The 23,279-nt window shown below is 40.6% G+C and overlaps 1 long non-coding RNA gene across 1 annotated transcript in view; it reads right to left on the bottom strand.

The window, feature by feature from the left end:
* Positions 1-9,222: 9,222 nt before the first annotated feature.
* Positions 9,223-23,279, bottom strand: part of LOC104862009 — a 14,657-nt gene continuing 600 nt past the window's right edge. The window contains exons 2-3 of the long non-coding RNA XR_780162.1: positions 11,916-12,201; positions 9,223-9,631 (exon numbers count right to left, since the gene is read on the bottom strand). This is a non-coding gene — a long non-coding RNA (uncharacterized LOC104862009). The remainder of the gene's footprint in view (positions 9,632-11,915; positions 12,202-23,279) is intronic.

Raw genomic sequence — 23,279 nt, 5'->3', positions numbered from 1 at the left:
TAGCGATATTTCTGTAAACCTAAAACTTTATTTTTTAGTATTTTCTTTGCTCCCTGAAGCACTTTATTTTTTAAAAGACATTTAGGTAAATGCAAGTGCAAATTAATCACATTTACCTATTGAGAAGACATTCTTTTAAAGCACCTTGTGAGCATTTATTCATTTATTAACATTTAAACAAGCAAGGTTCTACTAACAAGTGTTTCATGGAAATCAAACCATGTCATTGAGAATATGGGAAGACAATGCTAGAACTAGCCATGTTTTTGACTCAGAGATATTTATATATTTTCCATATGTTTCATAATATGCATAACATTTCAGAAGAGTAGTCATACATCCAACTTATAAATAAATGAATATACCCACACTAGGGGAGTACGTTCCCCCAGTATTTTTCTGATAGAGATACATTATCAAAATGATTTAGAGAATAGCGAAAATGTCCATTAATCACATAGTACTTTAGGAACATGTCTTCTGTCTATCTTCCCTCTTGTCCTTAAGGGAAGGAATTCCAGCTCTTTGTAGAACTATGAACGTAATAGGTGCTAGATTATATTTAGAGTGTCCCCGAACACTGTCGTTCTCAGTGTTATATAAGCATTTAGAGAGCAAAGGAAGTGCAGTTAATCTGGGAAGCATGAGCAGAAACAAATGCAGCCCAGGTTATTTGGAAAGCCTATCTCCCTTGTCATAATTGCTTTCTGTGGTCTTTTTATTTTCCTTTTTAAATTTTTAATCATCATACTTTGTATGTGTTTTCTGCTCTCAGCTGCTTCAAATCCTTTTTGGAGGAGGCAGAGCATAAATCATAAATAGTTATAATAATGGTCTGTGAAAAAAGTTCTAACTAAACAACTTGAAAGGATAAATGCAATTGCAAGAGGATTGCTCAATCTATTTAGCAGAAGTGGTCCTTTTAAGCACTTTATAAGCAATCATTTACATTTAAACAATTAATGTTCTAATTGTGAACATTCTATTCATATGAAGCCAACTGCTTTGGCAATGATTGCTTAGCCTAATACATGATTGCTTCTGCTTGGACTAAATGAATTGGCAAGTCTTTCAAAAAAAAAAAAAAAGCTGGTGACGTGGACCAGCTCCAGTATATTCCTTTGCACCACTGCCCTGCCAAAAATTGGTGCTTAACAAATACTCCAGGTGATAGACTACAAAATACAGAAGGGACCTAACAGGTAAATTATTCCAAACCACATTTTCTAAGTGAGAAAACTTAGCCACAAAGAGAAGAATGCCAATGAAAGCCACCCAGTGAGTTAAGGGCAATGTTGGGATTAAATCTGGGTTTTAACTTCTTGTTTAATGCTCCAGTAACATCACAATCTCTTGCAGTTCTTGAGTTGAACATAATTTATCCTTTTCAGTAATTCTCGCTGTCCTTCAAAGTAATTAGCTCAAATTACCAAGGTTTTAGAGGTTTTATGATGATGTCATCTTTGCTCATTAATTTGCTACAAGAACTTCCTGCCCATGTGGAGAAAGTGTCCACCTTCCATTTTTGCTCAGTGTCTGTCAGCCCCTGACATTTTCGATGAGAAGTGATGAAAATCTTACCCTCAATGTGGGGAACTATGCAGCTAAAAGTTGTAAGGGATCAAACCAAGCACTGTCCTGGGAACCAACTCATTGTTTCAATTGTCTGTGAAGAAATCAACAACTATTGTCTTTTTGAGACATCATACCATTGTTGCTCCCACCCACCCCAAAACACTCTACGATGAGAAAGCCCAGATGACAACTGGTAATCATACAACAATGGGCCTTTGCCTCATCAAGGGTGACTCCAGGAAAAATAATTACAAGCAGGGATGCTCTCCAAAACCCACAGATGGCTCCACCAGCTCTTTCCCCAGAGTTAAAGACAGACCTGACAAACACTATCAGCCTCAAGGATGTCAAAAGTGGAGAGAACTAGAAAAAAGGGAGAAGATGAAGACATCGTTAGCTGGACCAGAAGAGAGGCCAAGGCAGCGGGAGGGGGATCCATGAGTGAAAGAACATCACAGCTGACATCATCAGGCAAAGCGGACTGAGAAACAGTGGAGCTAGCCAAAGAAGCTCCCAGCAGGCTCTAGAGACAGCTCCTCAGCACAGGATAATCCTGCAATAATCGTTCTTCTACAGTGCAGACAATTCCAGCTATGCTGAGGCTGGATCCCAGGCAAACAAAAGATTTCTTGAGACAAAGCAAAGCAGTATCCAGACCTTTACTCTCAAAGTTTAGCCTGAATGAATCCTACCCTTGTTGATTAAACTAGGAATGGTTAACAGCATCCAGCCAACATTAGGAGACTTTGTCCGCAATTCGTCATTCATCTAAGTGTTGGGCAGTTCATTCCATGTCTTAGGCTAGTTAGTCTTATTATTGAAAACAGAGTTGAGTTAGATCTGGGTTTTTCAATTTTTGCTTCAGTCATGGAATCTTTTTTATTGAATTACCATGTAACATTTTCCATTGGAGATCAAGATTAAACAGATCATAGGAGAACTTTCAAGTTGACATGCAAGCGGCCAGTGCAGGTCCCATGCTGCTGAAAGCTATTTTTAGACCAGTACTCAGGAGGCAGGTTTGAAAGTCTTCACCGGAAGCTCAGAAATGCTTTTCAGCTCTCTTGCTTATGGCACTGGGACCCTGAGAACCTGTGGATATTGGAAGTTCATGTGGCCACTGTAGGCTCTATGGTCAAGTTGGAGCAGCGAAATGAGAGGGGGAAGAGTCCAGACAAGGAATGGATTCATCAGGAGGCAACAGAAGTGGAGGTTTGGTATATACTACAGATTCTGTAGTATTCAGTCCCATTGAACCACTGCCTCCCAGGAATCCTTGCTTTGGGCCCAATTTTTATTATCCCCAACCACAACCAATGAGAGATGCTTTCTTATGAAGTTATGGGAAACTGATAGAGATGATCAAATCTAAGCCAGCTTGACAGACAGCACAAGAGTTCATCCCACTGCCAGGGTGCGTGGAAACCAAGACCAGGTCACCTTATCATCTATCACAGGGAAGGGCAGCAATGAGGGTCTGGTGTCTTCATACACCTGCTACCCCGATAATAGGCCACACGTATGGTTGTCCCAATGTAGAATTGTATCAGCTTCCTAAAATGGGAGTGGTGGCTTTTTTCCTCTGATAGACAAACAGATTTGTCCTATTTTGTCTAGAGAAAGTAGACAAGTATTTCTAGGAAGATAAAAGTACAAAAATAAGCTGTAGTATGAAGTTCAAAATATGTATTAGAGATTGTAGGTGATATGTCATAAGGCAAATGGCAGAGAAATGGGGCTGGATGGAGAAAATGGGAGCTTTGGGGAATAAGAGTGCACCTGATTATCTTCATAGTAATACAAGAGAAGAAAGAAACTAAAAGAAAGATTCTTGAAAAGAATGCACGCATGCCAGCAGCCTATTGTTCTATGTGGTGCACAGACTTACACTTGACATTGATGAGTCCTTGTATTTTGCAGGAACACAGAGCAGTGTTCTGTGTGGTTTCAGAAATGGCCATCTACAACCCTGCCAACCTATGTGCCGTTGTGCTTCTCCAATCCAGGAGTACAGTCTGTTTCTTCTTTCTTGGAATCTGGGTTGGCTTTGTAACTTGCTTTAACCAATAAAATGTTCTAGAGGCGATGTTCCCAGTTTTCCCTTAAGAAAGGGACAGTGTTCAGTTCCTGTTTTAGACACCTGCCATCCAGGCTGGGCTGTTGACTCATGAGAGACCAGTCTTTGTGAAGAACTAAAGTTTCCCAAGTGATAATCAACACCAAGTTCCCAAACAGGTGGGTTACATGAACTGGGACATTTCAGCCCCAGCACAGCACCCAGATGAGCTCTTAGCTGAATGCAACCATCCAGTAACCCAAGCCAATATCACCTAAGACAGAGGAACCATACAGTGAGTCCAGGAAGAACACAAAATGTGAAAAGTGATAAACTATTGTGACTTTAAGTCATTAAGTGTTGAGGTTGACTTGTTACACAGCAGTGGCTAACTGATATGAAGTAAACAGTATGAGACTGTGTTTAAGGAAGAAAAGATATGATTCTATTCTCCAAAGGAAAAGTCCTCAGTCAGAGATCAGTGTACATTTAGGAATGCTGAGGGAAGGCTTCGGGAAGCCTATGGATCTCCCTGAAAATGAATTCAAAACTGAAAGTTCTTGAGCATCCATATATTTCTCTAAGCAAAGAGATGACAACATCAATTAGATGATCTCACTTCAGGATTTCCCAAGTTTTTCAAAGAAACCGAGCTCCAGTGTATAATTTAGATAAGGTGAAGCTGCTGTGAATGAAACCAATTCCCCTCAAAATGCTACTTTACTATCATTCTCAACAGAGGCCCCCAAGACACTCCTTATGTAGAAAACAACTTTGTACTGTAGTGTTTTTGCCCAAATAGCTTTGCCTTTTCCAGAATGTCATACGCATGGAATCATACAGCATGCAGCCTTTTGAGTCTGGCTTCTTTCGCTGACACGATGCTTTGAAGATTCATCCCTCATGTTCTGTCTATCAGTGGTTCAGTGGTTCGTTCCTCTATTCTCAATTATATTCCATCATGTGGGTGCTATCACTTCCATATCTACCCATTTATTAATGGACACTTGAGTTGTTTCCTCATGAGTTTCAAATACTCACGAAATATTCGAGGGAAATTGAGAACTACATCTCCTGGGCTTTAAAATTGGCTTGGGTTTTCAGTAAGCAGGACAAGGACAGAGGACATTATCCCCAACGACCACTGCCCTCAAATAATGAGGATTGTAGAGAGGTCAGTCTAACTGCTTCACTAAAAGCAGCAGCCTGACTTTGTACATAGTCAGAGACAGATGATACAAGCCATTCCAGCTCCTCCTGTATCCCGTGCCCACCCACTCTGGGGTAAGTCCGTGTCACTGCACACACACACAGACACAGATGAATTCCCAGACAATTGTGTAAGAGCACCAGTGTAACAGATAGGCAGGTGTCACAAAGCACGGGAGCCCCCAAGAGCAGCTTTAGACACAGATGAATTCCCAGACAATTGTGTAAGAGCACCAGTGTAACAGGCAGGTGTCACAAAGCACGGGTGCCCCCACCAGAGCAGCTTTATCATATTTCACAGTGTGCCAGGCCGCCCCTTCCCAGTCCCTTTTCCATGCAGGGGCATGAAATTGATATGTGTGCCGGAGAGGCCAGGCAGACCACATCCAAAACTGCGTATGCAGGGTGTGCCTTCATCCTGCTGCCTGAAAGCAGCCTCCTGGCAACCTAGAAACAATGGGAAACAATTTCAGTTTGGGGATATCCCCTTTCCTGCTGGTGCCCCTGGTCTAGGGTTTGGCAGCCGCCAGGAAATAGAGATCATATAGCCTATGAACTCTGCCCCTGGGGTGGTGAAACACGTGTAGTCACAAGAAATGGGCAAGAAAACATGTGTCCCAAAACCTCATTCTTTGCGTTGGCACTGGAAAGGAGAATCTGCCGGCGGAGAAGCTGAGCCTGGAGTTGGGAATTCACCTGCCCCCCAGGATGTCTTGTTGCCTATCCCTGCTGTTATTGTAGTGGCCTTTTCTCATGCCAGTCTGGTTCTAGGTGGGCAGACAACCCTCCAAACACCCTATACAGACCAGACTCAGCACAGCGAAGCAACATGGAGCTGTCAGCTCTGCACTGTGCTGGACAGTTTCCTGTGTCACCCAAGGACTCTCCCAGAAGCCATCGTAACCACACCCCCAGGAGGATGTAAAGAGATTCTATCCCTCTCAGGATCTACATTGAGTAGCTCACTGAGCTTGGTCTCCCAAATTGCTGAATTAAGCAGCCTCCATAGTCCAAGTTCTTGTCTAAGAATTTGCCTCTTTCTTGAATTCAGTAATCAAGGCTGCATTGGTTGTGGGAGACCTGATTTCTGGCTTCCAAGGACAAGGCTACATTGTAGCACTCCTTGAAGAAAACCAAAGACTAACTCATGTGGTGCAGTAGGCCATGGTGTGAAGTCAGCACAGCATGGAGGTTGTCTGAGTCTTTGGGATTAGGCTGCTCAGTCCTCCCACCTCTACACTGTGACATCATGCACAACTCACTCCAACACTTTAAGCCTTAGTTTCCATGTCTATAAAATGGGGTAATAATGCCTACCTCATTGGACTGCAGTGAGTAATAAATGTGTAAATGAAGCACATATCTTAGTGTCTGAAATATCGTAAGTACTCGATAACTAAAACATGTTGTTCTCGTTGATAAATCCCCTCCTGGGGAAATGTTGCTGGTTGGACATGAAACTCCCATCAATCAGGCTGCCCTTAGCTGTCCAACCCCCTCTCATTTCAGGCTGGGTCCTGAGGCTCTGCATCTGGACTCTGAAGAGGGCCTAAAGGGTAATGAAGGGGCATCATGTTCCCAAAGGCAGGAGTAGTGTGTAGGGTGGGCCATACCTGGCAGCATATGGACAGAGGAGGGTTTTCTTCAAACTGGCCAGACTGCCTCACTGGGAAATCAATCCCAGGAGCTAGCAAAGAGGACAACAGAGAAAGCTAAAAGCAGAACAAGACACCACAACGGAAAGAGGAAGCAGCAGCCGGGAGGAAGAACTCTGACACCTTCCCATGACCGCCTCAGTACATTTAGCTGCAGGGCTGCACAGGTCCCACACAGCCTGCCCTGCTGCTCCGCCCTGGGCGGCAGCTCGCTTCTTCAACTCCCCTTCGCCAGCCCAGGAGCTGCCTGCCTCAGTATCTTCCGTCATTCTCTTCTCACTACAAATATTTACACCAACAGCACTTAGCATGCTTTCTTTCTCACATTTTTATTGGTATTACTATATGTTTGCGGTACATAATGGTTACATTCGTTGTGGGGAGTTAGTGTACGTACATAACACATTGTAATTCTTTTCATATCCCTTTTTCCTCCCCTCCCTCACCTCTCTCTCCATCGTTTTGTACCCTTCTTTTTTGCAAAAGACACTGTTTTGTTTTATTTATTGATTTCATTCGTAGCTGTTGGAGGTACACGCAGTTTATAATCATCTTGGGGAGTAGGTACATGTGCACAGCACGGCTTGGTTCTTTTTTTAACCCCTTTCCCCTTCCCTCCTCTCCCTCTCCCTCTTCTTCCTCTGTTCTCATTTACATTCTTGTTGATATCATTACTCTTAGCTCATTTTGTGGCATTTAATATTTACACCCACTGAAGTTATTAGGTTCCCGTACATGACATACCTTTATTCTACTTATTCCCCTTTCCCTTCCTAACCCGTCACCCTTGTTCCCTTTTACCACTTCTCTATTGCAAGAGATCCATCTCCGCATGCAAAGGGCACTTTTTTTTTTTCAGCTTTAATTGAGTTTATTGGTACATTTTAGGGATACAGCGCAGTTACATTCATTGTTGGGATCATGTACCTCTACATGACAAGTCTTGATTCTCATTTTTTTCCCTTACCTCTGCCCTCCCTTCATCCCCTTCTCCCCTCCCCATCTACAAACACATTATTGTCATCTTTTCATTCTCTCACATTTTTTTCTTTTCCCTAATTACCCTTCCCCTACCCATCCCACCTTCCCTACAACTTTAGCTCCTTTCTTCCCATTTCTAAATGTCAGTAATCTTATTAGAATCTTATGCATTGTTGCAGATTATTCACACCAGGGAAACTATTCGGTATTTACACATGTGTGACTTATTTATTTCACTTTTAATTACATACTTATTTGAAAATTTGTTCCCTCCATCTGTCACTTATCTATCTCAAGTTCTATGTCTATCACTATACACTCAGAATCTAGCAGAGCTGTCAATTTGTTGACTGATAGAAAATGAATAAATTAATGAATTCCAGAGTGCTCTATTAGGTTGTACCATAAGAAATTGCTCTTCGTCAACCATTCTTAACCTACATAAACAGTAACTTTGTGTTTTGACCTGATAATGACCATTAGGGCTTTAACTTTCATTTACCTATACTACAATTAGAAAGGGCATAGGAAACCATTAGGTACCTGTGGGCTCACCTGGTTGCCTGGGATATTATGGCCTTCAGTGGTCACCTATAAAGTACAAGTCACTGTCCCTGGTTTATACATGGAGAAAACAAGCAGATTATTTAAGTGCCCTACTCAGCTCAGTTTTGTTCATGACTTAGATTATAGACACATCTATTTATATATACTTGCAAATTTTTTTCATACTTGCAATTTTTAAAGCCCATATTAAGGAGTTAAAAAAATAAATAAAATAACCTCAGTAAATTGGCTTAAGGTTAGAGAGAAATATAAAGGAGAGGATAAAACAATCCAAGGGAATGTATATTGTTAGATTTAAAATAACAGTTAATAAAATGCTTTCATTGTTTTTGAACTTAGTGGCAAGTAGAGTGTTTATTGATTTAATCTTTTATACTCACCATTAACTTAATAAAATTGCCTTTTAAATGAGCTCTAGTGCTTTCAGCTCACAATTTTTGAGGTCAATAAAAGGCATTTTAAAAATTCTTTTTATTGCTTTGCAAATTCTGAATTAAGCATTTCTCTAAACTTGAACAAGACCCCTCTGCAGATTGATACATTTCTAGAAGTACACTTTTGCTTTCACACGTTGCCATCTGCTATAATTAAAATTGTATCCCAGATCAGTAGGCACAGTCCTCAGTCATTAGTCAGAAAGTTATGGTTAATAGCAAAGCTTTGTGTGAATAGCAGCTGCATGACTGTTAAATTTTGACAGTTATTCTTCTAACTTTTACTGTGATAGTCTCTGGTATAAGTTATGCAGTTTTAGTCAATGGTGTTGAAAATTGTGACATACAGAATTTCAGCAGATGTAATGATTCACTAGATAATTTAACATTAGCATCATTTGGACTTTATTTAGAGCCATGGGTTTCTACACTTTCCAGCCCTAAACTGCTAAACTATCAATAGCTCTGCATTCAGTTCTGAAAAAAAGTTGCATATATTTGCTTCTAGAATCTTCTTTAAGAGCTCAGCTGAGCTCCTACTCAGCTGAGCAGCTACTTCTCCTGAAAACTTTAGATTTGAGGTTATTGTACAAGTTCAACAAGTGGCATTATTACCACATAAAAAACTTTATTAGCAATTTTACAATCTTATGACTTTCTTAATACTAAAAATTCCTTAATACTGACATTCCTATAAACAATGGCAAAGGGAAAAAAAGGCCATCACTCCTGTAGCCCACTAAGTGCAAACACATTTTCCATGTGTTGCTCATTGTCCTGTTCCTATTAATGTCTGTAAGACTCAGTGGATTTTCTTCCACCTGGGGGTGAAGGGACAACATTTTAGAAAGGAGAACATTCTTTATTTTCTTGGGCACTAATGTAACTTCCAGAGTATATCAGTTTTCTGAAGTTATTAATGCATCGGTGTTTTCTCTCCATGGTCAGAAGAGATGCATTTGAGGGACAAATTTCATTTCATTTTGGATGCAGGAAAATGGCTTTGAAATGGTGTTTTGTGAGATGAAATCTTTGGATGACGACAGGGTTTAACTGTACTCCTAGACGTTAAGCCTGTAAAGTCAGCCTTGGTTTGTGTTGGTCCCACAGTTCCACCAGTGCAGGGTCAGAAGTGCCTTCCAAGGACAGAGAATCTAGAAAGAAATAGAGTGAGAACAGGAAGACAGGCGATTCCTTTTCTGCTATCCTTCTGAAAGAGAAGAAAATGAAAGCATGAAATAGTCTATTAATAAAAGCAACAGGGCAAAAGATACAAAAAAGAAGATGAGAAACAAAAATAGACATCAGGCCCATATGTCCCTGTGGCCAGGCAGAGGAAAGGGAGCTAATCATAAAGGCATGTGTGAAAGCCAGTGTGTCACAGTTTCACATACCCTATGCTGGGTGGGGAGAGGAAGTGTTTGTAGCACAGCAAAGGCAGAGCCACAAAACAGCACACAGACACCCTCAACACAGGCCTAAGAGCAGCTGACCAGTAATGTGGGTAGCAACTGACAGTTCCAACCACAAACATCAGCAGCAACATCAAAACTTCTTTTAAATAACACTCAGTTGCTCTGTCTGTGAAAATGAAAAGCAGCTCACACTGTTTCACAAACCACAGACTTGTTACGGTTATCTACGTTCAGGCCCCACTCCATACCAACAGCTCTTCATGGACCTCCAGGAAAGATCCACAGGGGAAGGGCTGTTTCTTCATGCACTTGAAGATTATAGGTTTGTGAGTCTAACTTGTGGCTATGGGTCCCTCTGTGTTCCCTTAATCTCAGACCTTATGGCAGAGTATACTAGTCAGCTTTTCCTTAGTAAGACAAAATACCTGAGATAGTTAACTTAGAAAGAGGAAAAGGTTACTTAACTCAGTTTTGGAGACTTCAGTCCATGGTTGAATGGCTCCATTGCTTTGGGCATCTGGTGGGAGTACCAGGTGGCCAAGGCAAGGAGTGTGGACTATAGTGAAATCACTTACATCACAAGCCAGGGAGCAAAGACAAGAAGTGACCAGAGTCTCACAATCAGGCACAGGCCCACTCACCACCCAACAGCCTCTCACAGGGCCCATTTCCTATTGGTTTTGTCACTTCTCAAAAGCACCACTCAAGGTCCAGTGCTGACCTTTGGGGAACACTTATCCAAACCACAGCGCAGGCTTCATAATCCAAGATTAAGGCAGGTGTAATTTCTCCTGTCACCTCCACTTTAGAGGCTGTACAGCCTTGTGTAGACAACTCACCTTCTGTCACACTCCCAAGAGCTCATTGGCTAAGAATCTGAGCTACAGACAGAATATTGGTTCAATTGTTTTCTGATGATCAGGAATGAAGGTAATTACTTAAACCTTTGTGTCACTCCATTTCTTCTTCTGTAATGTGTGGATGGTAATAGAAGTCAATGTGGGCTGTCCCAAAGATTAAATGAGGCCTGATTAAACATACTTAGAGTATTATCTGGATCATGGTAGCTCCCATTACTACACATAGCTATTTCCATTGACTGATACTGCTGGGAACCCAACCTAATCTATTCTTCAGTTACATTAGACGTTAGAGTAAAATTCTTCTGAATGCCTTTATTTCCTAACTCCTTACCACCATCTTCTTTTGTATCTGTCTAAAACACAATTTTCCTGACCCTTCTTGAGGTTGTGGTTGCCTCACTTAATAGACACCAGTATCATCTCTGTCACCACTATGTCTACAACCATCCTTCACCCACAACCAACATTTGCCTCTCCTCTACTCTCCCCACTGCCAACAACAACAACCTCCAACCTACTCCCATCCCACCATCAACACCAGCAAAGGCAACAACAATTTTCCCCATCATTTTTACCTCCACAGCCAATTATTGACTTAAACATTTTAAATCCCTAAGTTCTGCTGAGCTTCTTCTATTTGTATTTTTGAGGGCACTGCTATATTTTTCAACCATCTCCAAATGTTTTTGAAGCAAGGTAATACATAAACATAGATATACAACTAGCCATTACCAATATGAAAGCATGAAAATCATCTAAATTGGTCTATAAATCTAAGTGATTTCATTAATAGCAAACAAGTAAATAATGTGGTGTATTGCTAAAAATAAAAATTCATGAGGCTTAGCCTGTTTCTATTTTTGTTAACTATGTGTGTATCATTTCATGCAGGCTTCTTAAGTTCTAGGAGACTCCAACACGTCTCTAAAATGAAGATAAAAATTTGGCAATAATCAGGATTAAGATGGAACAGGATGACAAACATGAAGATATATTCATAAAAATCTAGCTTGTGGTGCAAGTGTCAAGCTGGACTCATTTAACCAATGTCCTCAAAGGCCTTTGCTGCAATGAGCATTGCCTTATCCCATTTTTTTGCTAAAGTGTATTCCAAAGTAACCAAAGACCCTCAGGGGACCACAGACACCTGGTTCACAAACCTGCTTTCTGATGAGAATGAAGCCCTCTTCCTTCTGCAAAGAGTAGTAAAGAAGTAGTAAAGAGGAGAAGTCAGGGATTTCTTTATGTTCAACAAATACAATTCACTTCTTTGTCCTCCTTGGCATGACACTACTTATTTCCAGCCACCTGGCCCCCTTTTTTGCATAAATGCCACAGCCGATCTGAGAGTTGAATGCAATATTTAAATCTATCTCCATCCACTGAAGAAAATACTCATCCAGAAATAAACTTCTCCAGAAATATTAATTGTCCCTCCACATTATCCTAAATGGGAGACACAAATGAAAAAAATTTTAATAACAAATTTCTATTTCATGTCACTTGAAAAACAATGAAGCTTATTTCCTCACCATTTATGCACAATGCTCCTTTTAGGAGTGGCCAGGAAAGCTGGCTGAGACCCTCTCTGTGCTCTTTCTAACCCCAGGTCATTCTATAGATGTCTTTGACTCTGGCCATGTACCGGGCTCCACATGAGACAAAAACTGTGGCATAACCTTATGACTCCAAACCTTGATTCTAACTACTCACCCCTGTCACATTTTTAAATGCTAAGCTACCTTCTTGATATTGGTCTTCACAGCTATTGTCCTTACTATTACTTTGCTACTTCCAGCCTTTGTTCCTTAGACTCAATACTCGATACTTTCATTCTGTACTTCATCCCCTCAGCCCTACCTCAAGACCATCTATACTTTTCTCCAAGCTCTTTTGTTTGAACTTGAGCAACTCCTCAGGTTTACTCCACTTCTGGGGTATCCTCCCATGTCACCATTCTTTTTCAGGTGGTACCTCTGCTGGGTTCACTTACATTACCTTGCATCAATTTACTGCACTTTCTACTCGATCACTGATTCCTGAAACTTCTTGGGTGGGGAACAAATTTACCAAATGTGTGGTCCCAGTGACTCAGTAAGATTGCCAGAAAATGGAAATTTCTGGCTGCTGAGGAATCGCAAGCTGCATGAGCACACTGCTTGTCTATTTCTTTAGGAGAAACCTGTATGCATTAAATAGATTCATGCTGCATCTGTAACAAGGGTTCTTTTGTAGTGAAGATGAAATTACTTTTCCTTTGTCTGGTGGTAATTGTAAATGTGGACTTCCCAGAAGATTAGGTTTGCACAGAGACATGTAAAACAGTTTAATATGTTCACCATGGGAAAGACTGTGGGAAGAAATATGTGTGACTGCTCCAATCTCTTCATCCCCGCTTAAGGGTCCCAGGCTTAGTCCCAGTTGGGAACTTGATATGAGACTGCCTCTGCTAGTCAGCTTTCCGTTACTGTAATAACTATCTAAGATCATCCATTTACAAAGAGAAAGAATTTATTTAGGCCCACAGTGTTAGAGGTTTCAATCTATGATGGTTGGCTCCATGGCATTGAGCAAGGCAGCACAACATGGTAGGAGCATATGGTGGGGTTAAAGTATTCATTTCATGGCTGGCAAATGAAAGAGAAAGAAGACTCTAAGGACAACATATCCTTTTCCAGAAAATACCCCCAAAGACCTAAAAACCTTCCACTGTGCCCTACCTCTTAAAGGTTCGACAGCCTCTCAAAGGCAGCAAACTGAAGACCAAGGCTTTAACATATGGACTTGTGGAGGACACTCCAGGTTCAAATATAGCAGATGAAGAGCTGGAATGAGATCCTAGCTAAGAATCTAAGGGCAAGGGGGTTGACAGATCCCAAAACCAAGGACCAAGAGACAAACAATATCAAAGGCAAAAAGCAAAGTCTGTCTGAGAGACAAAAATTTGGGACCAAAAATTGGGAAATTAAGATCCAATGACATCTATTTGCCAAGCATAAGTAAATAAGAGGTTGAGATGAGGTAGGACTAAAGGAGAAGTCCAGAACAACTACCATGAGCAGCAGTTGGAGCACTGGTCCCAGATCCATCAGGTTTATCACACTTCTTAATTCATTCATGTATTTAGATACTCTCCAGAAAGCCATCAGGGAGCATCCATCTGGAATGGTACAAATCACCGCAGAACATTCTACAATTGATTTTACCTTCCATTTCCTGATCACCAGTCATATCTCATCTCTTTAATTCTGATAAATTAAAAAAGAAGATGAGTATACATTAGCGATTGGTTTGAATCAGTGAAAAAAATTGAAGAATAGTTAATTTAGTAGTGCATTTAATGGTGAATTCTTTATTGTTGTTTAAAGTCATAAGCTGGATGAACATTGGGAAAAACATGAACATAGCAGTATAGGCTCAAAGTCAGAATGGCAGGAGGAAAGAAAAGATTATAATAAGTGGCTTTAAGATCTCCTGTTTTCTGAAATCCTGGATTGTAATTGAAGGTAAAAACACACAAGTATTTGTGCCTACAAATGTCTAGGAGACTAGTTAGTCTTGTTATATAGCACCTGTGGCTAAAAGTGAGGAACTAATCCTGATTCTACCAAGGAAGTACCTTCTCCTGGAACTCTACAAATTGTTATTGTCTGTAAAATATAAGCTTTCTTCCTTACAGTATCCAAGATAGGACAGACAGGCATTTGGGATGTGGTAGTTTGTAGAGAGACTTAAACAAGAGTAGTTACACTTAATGACCTTAGACACTCAAGTCATGGGAAATAACATAAATCACTATTACCCTTGTTGAGGAATTTGAAAGCAGAAACCTGATAACCTCGATTTCATTACTCATTTGTTTAGCAAATTCTTCTTATAGAGCTCATCCTTGGTCACAATTACCATTGTTTCAACATTGTGGCATTTTAATTCATGAGAATTCTAATACATCACCAAATAATCTGTCACCCAATTTACAGCCAGCACTCACTCCCAACAAAACAAAACAAACAATAAAAACAAAACAAAAAAAAAACGTGGAGGAGACAAGCTTTTACTTTATACTATATATTAGCTAGAATTAAATTATAACCTCAATTTATAGCTGCTCAAAAAATGGTGTCATTTGGGGATGATCCCTTTATTTCTCAAGGACTGAAATGAGCCTCGTAGTTAGAGAATGTTGATTGAATTGTCTAAGGCATGGACATAGCCTCATCCTAACGTCAGCCGCACTCCACTCACAGGCATCCCAGGAAGCAGACCTGATTAGTTGGCTGATTATTTCTGGACATCTTCCTCTAATGCTGACTTCAACAGGATCAATATTTACTCAATAGCAAGTGGGTGTTACATTAGGAAACTGAGAAAAAGTAACCCAGAGCAAACATGCAACTCAATCAAGAAGCTGTGAAATTCCCTGCTTGAGGTTATTATCTTTCCCTTCAGGCAAAGGCAGGAATATTCCATTCCCACTTGAATGCCAGATGCATGGAGACCCTGAGGACACCTCTACTGCAGCCATGGTAGGGATACAGGCAGATGTGAAACCCAGGTGATTGTCAGGGAGTAGGGTCTCTTCAGCACCCCAGGAAAGCAGGCACAGAGGAAAATTCTGCTCCACCACAGAGTCTAAGGCTCACCACGTGCAAGGCCACCCCAGCTCCCTCCAGCGTGGCCCTGGCTTCTGATATTATGTTCTCTATGAGCACCGTGTACCAAGGTGAAGGTAGCCAAGGATTGTGTGTTTATTTCATGGTCAGCCAGGCTGAGGGCAGGGAATCCCAAAGAGAGAAGTTGGTGAAACAAGTCTGTTTCAACTGTGTAAACCCAACCTCATTGCCTCACAAAGTCAAAGGATGAAATCACAGAAAGAAAAAAAAAGGAGAAAGTTAGGAAAGGAGAGTGTTTATTGGAGGTAAGAAGAAAAATAGCACCTGCTGGCAGGAGGTGTCCTAAGTGGTTCACCACCTGGTCCCTCTGTCCAGAACTTTATATGGCTAAGTGGAGCACAGGAATTGTTCAGTTGTTTAGTGGCCACCTATCACGGACAGCTCTGTGGGTTTAAAATGACCAAAGGTGGAATCTCAGTGTTGTTTTCATCTGTATCTCTCGAATGACCAGTGATGTGGAACATTTTTTCATATATTTACTTGCTGCTTTTACTTCTTTTTTTTTCTTTTTATTGAGGTTATTGGTTCAATCTAGGTATACAATACAATTACATTCATCATTGGGATTCTGTACCTTTACATAATAGGTCTTGATTCTCATTTTTCCCCTTGTCCCTGCCCTCCCTTCACCCCCTCCTCCCCTCCCCATTTACAAACACTTTATTTCCATTTGTTCAGTTTCTCATATTTTTTTCCTCTCCCTTATTACCTTTCCCCCACCCTTCCCACTTTTCCTACACCTTTAGCCCTTTACTTCCTATTTCACATTATTAATTATCTCATTAGGATCCTGTGTACTTTGTCTGAGAAATGTCTGTTCATTTCAAATGAATCAGGTCCTTATATTTGGGGGGATTGATTGTTTTGAGTTCTTTATATAGTCTACCTCAACCCGCAAAGAATGACTGATATCAAGAAATCACTCAGTAACAAATGTTGGCGGGATGTGGGGAGAAAAGAACCCTTTTCCATTGTTGGTGGGAGTGCAGACTGGTGCAACCACTGTGTAAATCAATATGGAGATACCTCAAAGAACTGGAACTAGAGGTTCCATTTGACCCAGCCATTCCTCTGCTGGGTATCTTTCCAAAAGAATTAAAAGAATCATATCACAATGATATATGCACACCTATGTTTATAGTGGCACAGTTTGTAATAGCTAAAACTTGGAAACAGCCCATTTGCCCATCAGTTGGAAACTGGATAAAGAAGATGTGGTTTTTCTATGACATGGAATACTACTCAGCCATAAAGAATGAGAAATTAGATTCATTCATAGGAAAATGGATACATATTGAGAATATACTCCTAAGTGAAATAAATAAGTCACACATGTGTAGATACTGAATAGTTTCTCTGGTGTGAATAAACTATAATAGTACATAAGATCCAAATGAGATAATTGACAATGTGAAATAGGAAGAAAAGGGCTAAAGGTGTAGGGAAAGTGGCAAAGGTAATAAGGGAAAGGAAAAAGGTAGGGGAAAAATGGAAATAAAATGTTTGTAAATGGGGAGGGGAGGAGGGGGTGAAGGGAGGGCAGGGACAAGGGGAAAAAATGAGAACCAAGACCTGTCATGTAGAGGTACAAGATCCCAATAATGAATGTAACTGTACTGTATACCTAAAATGAACCAATAAACTCAATAAGGGGGAAAAAAATGACCAAAGGGAACTGGAGCTCTCCAACCCAGATACTTCACACATAGACCTTAAAGGAAACCAAGATTTTAAAGAAAATCCAACTGTTGTATTCTGCATTTCAAGTTCCAGGAACTTAGGGAGGGGCTGTACTTCCCTTAATAGGGAAGGGGAGGGACTGCCTTCCATCTTGTCTGGGGAAGTCAATTCGTGGTCTAAAATCCTAGTCCATTGCCTATTCTTACTTTAATTCTTATCAGTGTGTGGCTGATCACCCAATTCTGTCTTAGACCCTTCCCCTTACTAGCTGCCTGCTCATAAGCTACTTAACTAAACTGTCTTTTACACGAGGAACTCGAAGAAAAATCAAATGGAAACTGATCACTACAGATGGCCCGTCAGTGTGCCTCTTTTCTTCCTTTGCACAGAGAGATCTCTGAGCTACAGGTTCCTCTTCTGCCCACAATCCTTCCTCTTTCCTGAACCCAGGCCACACACTCCTCCATTCACTTCTCTTCCACTCTTTTGGGGGACTTGGGAAGCCTTCCCTGCACTCAGCTCCACACATCTACCTGTGCCCTGTCCCAACTCTCTTCCTCCTGTTACACTTCAGACCCCGTAGGCAGCATCTAGTCCTGCCCTGTCTCTCTCACCCAGACCAGAGCTTCCCAAGGACAATGGCAGTGTCTTTCCATCCCTGTACCCCCAGTATTGGGCATGATTTTGTGCAGAAAGGACGATCAGGATGCTTTGAACTGACTGATGGTTGGCATTGTACATGTAAGTGATCCTCTCAGAGAAAGAAGTATCATTTATGCCTCCCTTGGACCCCATTAACATGATTAACTTTCCAAAGAAAGGGCCTGATAAAATACCTGCCCTTGCAGTCCCTTCAGAAGCACAGTGCTGTTTTTATAACATTCCCACCACACTATAAGCAGGCCAGCACAGTAGCAATCCCTAGACATAGGAATGTTGCAACCTGCAGGCTCTCTGTGGAGCTCTCTTACCATTCCTGAACATTGTTCTCCATCCAGAATGGGCTCCCATATATCTTCCTGGACACCTTCTTCCTCTTTATGCAGATTAAATTAGTCTTAGTCAATTGGATGACTAAGACCATTTATGCTATAGCCTAGCCACACATACCCTTATCCACTGAGCTGTCAGGCTTTTGAAATATACCTCTCTTTGATAATGAAATAAACAGCTGGGTTCAGTGGCAGACCCTTGTCCTCCCAGCACTGTGGGAGGCTGAGGCAGGAGCATCACAAGTTTCAGTCCAGCTCTGCACAACTTAGCCACTTAGCAAGACCCTGTCACAAAATTTAAAATTTGAAAGTGGCTGGGGAAGTAGCTCAGTGTGAAGGTCTTGGCTTCAATTCCCAATGTTCTAGAAATTAATCCATCAAATCAATCAATTTAATTAAAAGGACCCAAGTCCTCCTTTAACCTAACATGGGTGCTTCTAAAGTCAATTTCCTGTACCTTTTCACAAGAGTCCTTTTGTGCCATCTTCCCCTTACTGGCCTTCTCACACCTCCATACTGTGGGATCTACTCCCAGTTGCACAACTTTTTCCCCTTTTTCTCTTGCCAGCTACAGAACCAAAAAATCCAAGGCCCTAACTTATAAGGGGAAATACTCACATCTCTTCAAATTGAGAATGCAATCCTTCTACTCAAGCAGACTATTCTTTAATTTTAGCATGAAGAACAATTTATCTCTTTATCCTCTTGTCTCTCACTATTCTAGAAGAGACTCAGAGACCCACATTGCCACCACCTAACAGCATTTTCTCAGACAAAAGAGTAATCTTCCCTTTGGCAAGGACATCTTTCTGCAGCATATTCCTCTCTAGTCTCCAGGAAAAAACACAGAAATGGCTCCTAATTCATCAAAGAGAAAACACTGAATTTCTCTTTGTTGATACAGCTTTTATACAGATTTGTATCATGATTCCTGGAGAAGTAGAATTCTATGGCCTTCACCAAGAAAATTGTTCATAGTATCATCAGCCACACTACAGAAAGAACCTCAGCCATAGAAAGCTTGGGAAGGACACCCTGAGGGGACATCTCATCCATTCTCCTGCCCCTGGCTCACAAGCCATGCCATGCACAGCAACAGGGTTCACTCTGTTCCAAAATTTTCTTTCAAGCCTCCCTTGATTTAATCTCCTCACATTATCTCTCTCAGCTCAGGTCCATATTCTCTGTCCCACAGGAAAGATAACTGATCAATTAATCCCTTCTAATCACTGTTTTCCAGCTATGATAAGACCAGGGAACATCTAGTCTTATGGTGTATTAGTTACATTATATGACAAAAACATGAAATAATTACCCATGAAGAGAGAATGTTTGTTTTGTTTGTTGTTTCAGAGATTCCAGTCTATGGCTAATTGTCCTTGCTGCTTTTGGGCCTATGGTGAGGCAGCACATCATGGCGGAGGTGTCTAACATAGCAAAGCCACTCACCTTGTAAAGCTAACAGGATGCAGAAGAGAAAGAGGCCAGGTTGACACAATCCCTTCCAAGGCCATGCCTCCAAAGACTTCCCAGGAGGCTTCACCTTCTAAATGCTCCACCACCTCCCAAGAGCACCATCCTAAGGACCAAGATACTAACACACGACCTTTTGGGGGCATTCATGATCCAAACTATTACAGACAGTATGAACACAGATTCTACTTTCAATGAGCTTGTAGTAAGACAAGAGAGAAACCATTCCTGTCCTGGGAACTCCAATTCTAATGGAAACCTAGATTGTATTTTTCAGGCTACCTACCCACAAGCATGCTCTGCTATTACAATTCAGGCTTGGGTAGCAATATTCATAGGAACACTTTAGGAGATGCCCAAATCTTTAGTATCCACTCCCTTTTACCTGTGGGGTAGTTTAGACAGTATAAAGTGACTTATGGGACTAGGTACATTTTTTATGCCTATCCAGTCTCCCTAACCAGATATTAGATCCTAGAGCAGAAAGCCCTTGCCAATAAGTAACTAATGTTTTCTGTACCTGGAGACTGTTAATAAGGGATTCAACATATCCACAGGCTATGAAGACACACTGTTCTTAATAACTTTCTCTAAGATTTCACTCCCAAAAAGCAACTGACCCATCTTAACCAGATTCACTCAGTTGTTGATGATTTGGTATCATGTGTTTTTCCACATGACCTATCAAATGTCCTTTATATTACAGTCAAGTCCAAATGCAGAAGTAAATAAAAATAGAAGGCTGTATCACTAAGGGACAATATGAAATAGGAAGAAAGGGGCTAATGGTATAGGGAAAGTGGGAAGGGTAGGGGAAAGCTAATAAGGGGAAAATATGAGAAAATGAAAAAATGGAAATGAAGTGTTTGTAAAGGGGAGGGGAGGAGGGGGTGAAGGGAGAGCAGGGACAAGGGGAAAAAATGAGAACCAAGATCTGTCATGTATAGGTACAACATCCCAATAATGAAAGTAACTGTATACCTAAAATGTACCAATAAACTCAATGAGGAAAAAAAAAAAGAAGGCTATATCACTCCCTCAATTTTTAAGGAAACAAAAGAAGTAAGAAAATATCATAGTCATCCTTGTAACTGTTCTGAATCTGGTCCTAGCATATCTAGAAATGACCAAATACACAATTTAATGTTACCAATATGCCTAACAACAATTGCATGCTTATTAGGATACATCACAGACTTTTATTTGCTCATCTCATTCCCACTGGTGCCTGAGTACAAGGAAGGATCTGATCCTTTATATCCTCTTTCCTGGACAAACTACTTGTTAATTTTTTTAATAAGTAAACAAATTAATAAAATGGAGGAAGAAAAGCATGAGTGAATGAGTGTGAATATACCCTCCCAATACCCACATGAATATCTTGTACATAAACGATATACTAAATATCATCAAAATGGAGTTATACAAAAGCTAATGAAAAATATGATTTAAGTTTTATTATTTTCTAAATTTCTTTTTCTCTACAACAAGAAGTCTTCAGAGTTAGGGCTCGAGGACTGCCGGGTGATTGATTGCCTGTAGAACCAATCGGAGCTCCCACTTGCTCCAAAATTGATGGCCCCAACCCCACCGTAGTTGCAGTTTTTCATTATATGAAATGGAAAAGTGATTTAATAATTCTTTCTGTCTTATACTGCTTTAAAGAATTTCAGACAGTCAAAAATTGCATGGATTTTTCCACCATCTGTGTAAGAGTGGCGGTGGGGTGGGGGGATGCTGGTTTTGTTTTCCCTATTTTTAATATGAGCCAGATGAAACAAAAAGATTGTTTCTCTGAAAGCTATAGGTCAAGTACATATAGAGGATCAGGGATGCTCTGTAAGTTATCATATTATCTTTCTTCCCTGACAGGATGCCATTAAGTGGTGTATCATTTCAACATTTATTTTTCATGTCCTTTTATCGTCACACTAGGATTTCTTTTAAAATTACTGTCTGTACATTTACTTTCATTATATAGCACTGTATTTTACCAAACCAATTGTTGAATGTCTTTCCATATTCTTCAGTTTCACATTTGTCATCTCAGCCTGAAACATGCCCTAGTTATGTCTGTTTTAGCTTGTTAAAAAGAAACCTGTCCCAGGAATGAAGTGCTAGGCAATCACACTTTTAAAGGTAAGCATTATGCATCCTGGAGAATGGAAATCACTAAGTGAGAAAAGTCAATCATTGCAGAAAATAAAGCAAAATGTTGAAACCAAATGTAATAAGTGATGTTAGTATTTAGAATATTTTACATTATTCTAACATCTGGAAACATTCCATATACCGCAGCAGTCCTTTTCTACAACTTATGTGCAGATATCTCCTGATTCACAAACAGGGTTTCCCTGTCCAAGTGCAAATGGCCCGGTTTTCTTTCGCTTTCAGAGTCAGCAACTAAAGGGCTTCCAGCTAGATATCAGAAAGAGAAGCTCTCAGCTTCCTCAGTTGAAAACAGTTCAGTGTGATCCAATGACTACCAGCAGCCTTCTAAAGCATAATGGCACTGTCTTGGGATGTTCTGAGGACATTTTTTAGAATTCATTTGGATGTCTTCATTTCTACCATGGGTCTACTAAGCTAAAGGCATTTTGCATCACAAAAAATGTGAAGTAGTTTACAGAAATGCTTGCAAGTCTCTGTTGCAACGTTGTCAGTTATAGTTGCATGAAACATAACCGATTAGCTGGGCCAGGAAGTGTCATTTCAATGGAACCAGACACCAACCAGCATAGACCTCAATGTCATCTTAGATATGTTTCAAAGGGCAGTGCTCCTCCAGCACCACACTGACAAAAGGGGTTCTGTAAACTTTATTCACTTACCCAGAAAGCAGGACTAATTTGGCATCCTTTGGTAAAACAAGAAAACTCACATTATATATTAATTTATCAAACGATACAGAGTAAATATTATGCATGAGGGTAAAATAGTGATTTTTTAAAAACAGAATTTATAATAATGCCTGACCCAAAGAACTGGCTATTAAAACAAACAGTCATCCAAAGTAAGACAAGATTGGGTAAGGAATGTCACAAAAACAAAGAAAAGGTGACTTGAAACTATATTAATTTCCTAGGGCTGCTGTGATAATTAATCTAGTAATAATTAATCTAATAATAATAAAAACAAAGAAAAGGTGACTTGAAACTATATTAATTTCCTAGGGCTGCTGTGATAATTAATCTTGTCAACTAGATTGGATTGAGAGATGCCTAGGAGATTAGTAGAGTACATCGGATGTGCCTGTGGAGATATTTGCAGAGATGATTGGCATGTAAACAAGCGTACTGAGTGGGGAAGATCCACCCTGATTGAGGCTAGCACTATCCAGTAGAATTACAGCTAGGCCAGAACAGAAAGAGAAGATGGAGAAAGGTAGCCTGAGCTTAGAAGTTTAGTTCTGGTTGAGCAGGTATGTCTTTTGCTGTAGCCATTGCCTGTGAACAGCAGACTCCTCAGCCTTTCAGTGCAGGCGTATACCAGAGACACTCCAAGGGGCTTTTCAGCCACCAGCCTCAGACTGAGGCTGCATCTTCGGTCCCTATCACTCTGTGGATTCCAGATTCTTGAACTGAGAGCTACTGGATCCTCTGGATCTCCAGCCTACAGATGACTAGTGTGGATTATCTAGCCTCTAAACCTATAAGCCAATCTAATAAATCCATATATATATATATATATACATATATATATATGG

The sequence above is a fragment of the Fukomys damarensis genome, unplaced genomic scaffold (genome assembly GCF_012274545.1).
Source record: "Fukomys damarensis isolate Sample0158 unplaced genomic scaffold, DMR_v1.0_HiC HiC_scaffold_29, whole genome shotgun sequence".
NCBI lineage: Eukaryota > Metazoa > Chordata > Mammalia > Rodentia > Bathyergidae > Fukomys > Fukomys damarensis.
Note: the sequence above shows the minus strand (reverse complement) of the source record. Positions and strands in the feature narration are given on the sequence as shown.